At 47.5% G+C, this 6,514-nt stretch overlaps 1 long non-coding RNA gene across 1 annotated transcript in view; it reads right to left on the minus strand.

The window, feature by feature from the left end:
• Positions 1-4,597, minus strand: part of LOC103267102 — a 21,006-nt gene extending 16,409 nt beyond the window's left edge. Inside the window, exon 1 of the long non-coding RNA XR_504739.1 lies at positions 4,336-4,597. This is a non-coding gene — a long non-coding RNA (uncharacterized LOC103267102). The remainder of the gene's footprint in view (positions 1-4,335) is intronic.
• Between the last annotated feature and the right edge of the window lie 1,917 nt (positions 4,598-6,514).

Raw genomic sequence — 6,514 nt, forward strand, 5'->3', positions numbered from 1 at the left:
AAAAAAAAAAAAAAAAAAAAAGCGAGGGAGGAGACAATGTAAAAATCAGAAGTAAACTTAAAAACAGAAAAAAATTCTTGGAGAGCATGTACACGAAACAAGAACAAAAATTGTTACATATTAAAAAAAGAAGTCGGGCACAGTGGCTCATGCCTGTGTAAAAATCAGAAGTAAACTTAAAAACAGAAAAAAATCCTTGGAGAGCATGTACATGAAACAAGAACAAAAATTGTTACATATTAAAAAAAGAAGTCGGGCACAGTGGCTCATGCCTGTAATCCCAGCACTTGGGGAAGCAGAGGCGAGAGGACTGCCTGAGCCCAGGGGTTCAAGACTGGCCTGGGGAATTTGGTGAGACCGTATCTCTACTATAAGTCCCAAAAATTAGCCGGGGACGGTGGCATGCGCCTGGAGTTCCAGCTGCTTGGAAAGCTGAGGCAGAAAGATTGCCGAGCTCAGCAGGATGAGGCTGCAATGACTGTGAGCGTGCCACTGTACTCCAGCCTGGGTGACAGAGTGAGGAGAGTGAGACTCCAACTCTAAATAAATAAATAAGTAACAATTAAAAAAAGAAGCAATCAGTGAACACGAGAGAGTTAAAATTAAAATATTCAAGGACTAAAAAGAGTTAATGAAACTGAAAGCGGATCTCATGAAGATAGAAGATTGGTGGTTACCAGAAGTCAGATGGTGGGAGTGGGGAGGAATGGAGAGAGGCTGATTAATGGGTAGAAATAAACAGTTATATAGAAGACATAAGATCTAGTGTTCAACAGATCAGCAGACTGACTGCACTTAACAATAATCTGGCCAGGCTTGGTGGCTCAGCCGGTCATCCCAGCACTTTGGGAGGCCAAGGCGAGTGGCTTGCCTGAGCCCGCGGGTTCGAGACCCGCCCGGGCAACTTGGCGAGACCTCGTCTCTACAATAAATCAAAAACTAGCCAGGCGTGGTAGTGTGCACCTGTCGTTCCGGCTACTAGGAAGGCTGAGGCGGAAGGATCGCTGGAGCCCAGCAGGTCGAGGCTGCGGTGGCCGTAAGTGTGCCACTGTACTCCAATCTGGGCAACAGAGTGAGATTCCAAGTCAAAAACAAACAATAATCTATGGCACATTTCAGAATTGCTAGAAGAAAATAATTTGGATGTTCTTGGCATAAAGATATATATTTAAGGTGGTGGATATTTCAATTACCTCAACTTGATCTTTATGCATTATATAATGTGCCAAATTATTGCATGTACCCTGAAGATATGTACATCTGTTATGTACCTTTTTTAAAGTTAATGAAACTGCCCAGAGAATAAAACAAAAAGAAACAAAAGGAGAAAAAAGATAAAAGCTATTGGCTGGGCGTGGTAGCTCACAACTATAATCCCAGCACTTTGGGAGGCTGAGATGAGAGGATTGCTTGAGCCCATGGATTCAAGACCAGCCTGGGCAACTTGGTGAGACCTCATCTCTACAATAAATCAAGAAAAACTAGTTGGGTGTGGTGGCGCGTGCCTGTAGTTCCAGCTACTTGAAAGGTTGGGGTGGAAGGATCGACTGAGCCCAGCAAGTGGAGGCTGCAGCGGCCATGAGTGTGCCACTGCACTCCAGCCTGGGTGACAGAGTGAGACTCCAGCTCAAAAGAAAAAAAAAAAAAAGATAGGCGCTATCATTTGGGTTCCAAAAGCCTCTAGAAGAACCAAGGAAAATGGGGTGAGGATGCAGCTTGAGCCAGGAAGTGGCAGCAAACAGGTGATTTATATAGAGACAGAAAACATTATATCCATAATGCAAAACAAAAGAATGCAACAACTTATGAACACCAATACTTGGAAATTAGAAGACAATGAGGCAACGCCTTTAAAATTCTATGGAAAGGACAAGCCTGGTGGTTCACACCTGTAACTCTAACACTTTGGGAGACCACGGTGAGAGGACTGCTTGAGCCTAGGAGTTCAAGCCCAGCCTAGACAACATAGCAAGACCTTGCTTCTACAAAAAAAATTATTTAAGTTAACTAGGTGCACTTGTAGTTCCAGTTACTTGGGAGAGTGAGGTAGAAGGATCTCCTGAGCCCAGGAGTCTGAGGCTGCAGTGAGCTATGATTGTGCTACTACACTCCAGCCTGGATGACAGAGTGAGACTCCAACTCAAAAAAAAAAAACAAAACTAAGTGAAAATATTTCCAGCCTAAAAAAAATTTTTTTTGGAATCAGAATCTCACTCTGTCGCCCAGGCTGGAGTGTAGTGGCACAATCATGGTCACCACAACCTCGACCTGCTGGGCTCAGGCAATCCGTCTCAGCCTTCCAAGTAGCTGGAACTACAGAAGCGCGCCACCACGACCGGCTCATTTTTTGATTTATTGTAGAGATGAAGTCTTGCCAAGTTGCCCGGGCTGGTCTTGAACCCCTGGGTTCAGGCAATCCTCTCACTTCCACCTCCCAAAGTGCTGAGATTACAGGCATGATCCACCATGCCTGACCTCCAGCCTAAAATTCAATACCTAGCTTAACTATCAATCAGATATAAACAAAGAATCCACATTTTCAGACAGTGCCACAAAGTCTACTTCCCATCTTCACTTTCTCTAGAAGTTATTGAAGGATGCAATTGACCCAAGTGAAGGAGTAAAGGAAGAGGAAGATTTAAGAACCAGGCAAGAGGAGACCCAACACAGAAGAACCAAGAAAGGTGAGAAGAAGCCCCAGAAGACCACTATGATGTAAACCTGGAAAGCTATGCCACATCAGATTCAGAGGATGAAGGACTCCAAGAAAGAAATTTTAAAAAAAGATGCTGGGCTCGGTGACTCAGCCTGTAATCCCGTGCTTTAGGAGGCTGGGGTGAGTGGATTGCCTGAGCCCGTGGGTTCGAGACCGGCCTGGGCAACTTGGCGAGACCTCATCTCCACAATAAATCAAAAATCAGCCGAGCATGGTAGCGCGCGCCTGTAGTTCCAGCTACTCGGAAGGCTGAGGCGGAAGGATCACCAGAGCCCAGCAGGTTGAGGCTGCCGTGTCCGGGAGCGGCCACTGCACTCCAGTCTGGGTGACAGAGTGAGATGCCAACTCAAAAAAATAAATAAATAAACAAATAAATAAAAATTTAAAAAAGACAAGAAGTGTATAGATCTTTTGCAGTCTTGGAGGAAAATTAGCTCGATATGTAGCAGTGGGCCAATAATATGTAGAAAACCTAACAATAAAAAACTTGAAGGCAACCCTCTTTCTGGTCCCCTCCTGCTGCTGGGAGCTTTCCTATCTTCTAATAAATCCCTACTTCCTCAAAAACAAAACAACAAAAAAAGCCTTGAGGTTATTTATTATAAACTTGTATTATGATACTTATACTATGTTATGATACAATGAAGTTCCTACTTCTTAGAAATTTTGTAGCTGGGAACAGTGGTGTGCACCTGTAGTCCCAGCTACTCTAGAGGCTGAGGCAGGCGGATGGTTTGTTCCCAAGAGTTTGAGGCTGTAGGGCACTATGATTGTGAACAGCCACTGTACTCCAGCCTGGGCAACATAGCGAGACTCCATCTCTAAAAAATGTAAAAGAAAGAAAAAAGACACAGAAAAGAAAGGGCAGTAGAGTACTCCTTTTAGCAGGGCTCAGTGGCTCATGCTATAATCCCAGCACTTTGAGAGGCTGAGGTGGGAGGATTGTTTGAGACCAATTGTTCAAGACTAGTCAGTAGTAAGACTCCATCTTAACAGAGAGAGGAGAGGGAGGGGAAGGGGAAGAGAAGGGGGGGGAGAGAAAAGGAGTATTCCTTTTGTCTTACCTATCTGTGACTGCTTTTAGCCACCTATTACATTCCTACCCAAGAGATAAACAGGATCTAAGAGTCTGTATCTTGACAGGAGGCACTCAGGGGGTCTACTCTCGTTCCCAGGATGAGGGTAGGAGGTGGGTAGCATGTAGAAGACATATAAAATGCTCCCAAAGAGACACAAAGGAAGCTGTGAAAAAGTCCTTGTGATCTGATGAATAATTAAAGGTCAAAGATGGAAATAATGCAGGTACAAATCACCGAGACACCTCCAATCAAGCACGAACAGTGGCAAATTTGATGGACAGGTGTGAGAATCTGTGGCAATGGTGATCATGTGAGGTGATTCAAACAGCGGAGCCCACGAGGATTCTGGACATAACTGAGAGTCTATTTAGAGGGAAAATCAGCGAGAACAAGCTTGGTCCACATACCCAGGCCCCTGCGAGAAGCCCATCACATCAGACTGTAAAACTGGCTACATGGGAGAGGCAAGTAAAAAAATGCAAAGGAGTTAACTTTCAAACCCAACAAACGTGGTCCCCATTATGGGATGCGGCTTCTTACTTTTCGTCTTCACTTCCTTCTTTTCTTATTTCCTCTCCTCTTGCTTTTGTCACTCGGGAGCCCTTCGTTCTTCTGGATCCTCATTCAGAAACTTGGCTCGCTTCAACCTGCACCTTCTTCCACAGCCCTCAAAATCCACCCTTTATCCCACTGCAATTATCCCACGTCTTATGTGCCCTATCACCTACTGGATGAAATCCTTCCAGCCATCCTGAATCCATTTCTCAAGCATTCCTCTCTAAGTAACTGTCACCATCCTCCTGCCAGAACCAACACCCAACTCTTCTCTCCCCGGCATGACGTTGCCAGGTCTTTTCTTTCTCCCCCAGATGTTCCCATGCCCCTCTGTCCTCTTCTTCACTTCCTTTGGTCCTGGTCTCTGCCTTCACCCCCAGCATCCCTCCTTCATTTCCACTCTCTCTTCTCAGACTCCCCGCTTCCCTCTCTCATCTCTACCCCTTCAGGATCAATCACACTCTGCGAGGCTCTGATTTCTCCTCTTTAACTTCCAACACTTCCTTTCTGTCTTGCCTCTTGGCTTCAACCCCTCATCCGCCTCAGTCACTGGTACCTTCACCGATAACATCTTTCTCTCCCACAGAAACAGATTTGTCAATATTATCTTTCACTTCCTGCAAGAAATCCCCCTGGTCTTCCACCCCCTCCTCGATCCCCTGTTCTCTATCACTCCCTCTGACACTTTCAAAAGGAACTGCCATCTCCTCATCAGTAAATCCCATCACTCTTTCATCACCAGTAGCTTCTATCACTTTTTCAGTTTTCTCATTTATGCTCCCCCTTGTTGAACCCTCCAACGACTCCCCACTGGTCCCCAGAATCTCCTCGCTAGATCCCAGCATCTCTGCACTTGACCCCAGCTCCTGTCCACTCAACCTCAGCTTCTCTCCACTCGATCTCAGCTTCTCTCCACTGGACCTCAGCTTCTCTCTACTTGGTCCCAGCTTCTCTCCACTGGACCTCAGCTTCTCTCCACTGGACCTCAGCTTCTCCTCACTCGATCTCAGCTTCTCTCCACTCGATCTCAGCCTCTCTCTACTCAATCTCAGTTTCTCTCCACTCGATCTCAGCTTCTCTCCACTCGATCTCAGCTTCTCTCCACTCGATCTCAGCTTCTCTCCACTCGATCTCAGCTTCTCTCCACTCGATCTCAGCTTCTCTCCACTCGATCTCAGCTTCTCTCCACTCGATCTCAGCCTCTCTCTACTCGATCTCAGTTTCTCTCTACTAGATCCCAGATTCTCTCCACTCGACCTCAGCTTCTCTCTACTTGATCCTAGCTTCTCTCCACTCAATCCCAAATTCTCTCTACTTGATCTCAGCTTCTCTCTACTAGATCTCAGCTTCTCTCCACTTGACCTCAGCTTCTCTCTGCTAGATCCCAGATTCTCTCCACTCGACCTCAGTTTCTCTCTACTTGATCCCAGATTCTCTCCACTCGGTCTCAGCTTTTCTCCACTGGATCCCCGCTTCTCTTCCCTGTACACCAGCTCCTCACCATTCAGTCTCAGCTTCTCTACACTGGGCCTCAGCTCCACCTCATTCGGCCCCAGTTTATGCCCTCTGGATCTCAAGTCCGCTCCACTGGCCCCTATCTTCTCCCCAGTAGACTTCAAGCTCTCTTCAAACCCAGACTCCCTCCTAGACCCCGCTGTCATCCTCTCACTCTCGGATTCAGCCCCTACTTTGCGTCTGACCTTTTGCTTTCCCCTGGAGCTGTCCTTCCTCAAATCTGTGGAAGCTCGTAATGCACTTGTTACGGCACGCAGCAGCCTCACATCCATCCTTTCCTGAATCGGGCCTGACTTCTCTTCCAAGTCGGTCTTTCCCACGTTTTCCAGTCTCCAGGCCTCAGGCTCAAGCTTCGGCTTTGGCGCGTTTCTCCCCAGGAGCTCTACCCTCCTCCCAATCACCACCAGCTCGTTCCAAGGCACCCACACTTTCTCTCGCGGCACCTGCTCCCCCTTGCAGCCCCGCCCCGGTGGCGACCGCCCGCGGACCCCGGCCTGACCTGGGACACCCTGGCCGCCAGCCTTCTTGCTGCCCCTGGCCCCCTTGGTCCTCTTACGCGGCTTATCCCGCCGCCCCCACACGGCCAAGTGCGGAAACCCTAACGGAATCCCTTTCTCCATAGACATTGGCCCCCGCCCTCACCCCTAGC

The sequence above is a fragment of the Carlito syrichta genome, unplaced genomic scaffold (assembly GCF_000164805.1).
Source record: "Carlito syrichta isolate Samal-C Ts95f unplaced genomic scaffold, Tarsius_syrichta-2.0.1 Scaffold101946, whole genome shotgun sequence".
Classification (NCBI taxonomy): Eukaryota; Metazoa; Chordata; class Mammalia; order Primates; family Tarsiidae; genus Carlito; species Carlito syrichta.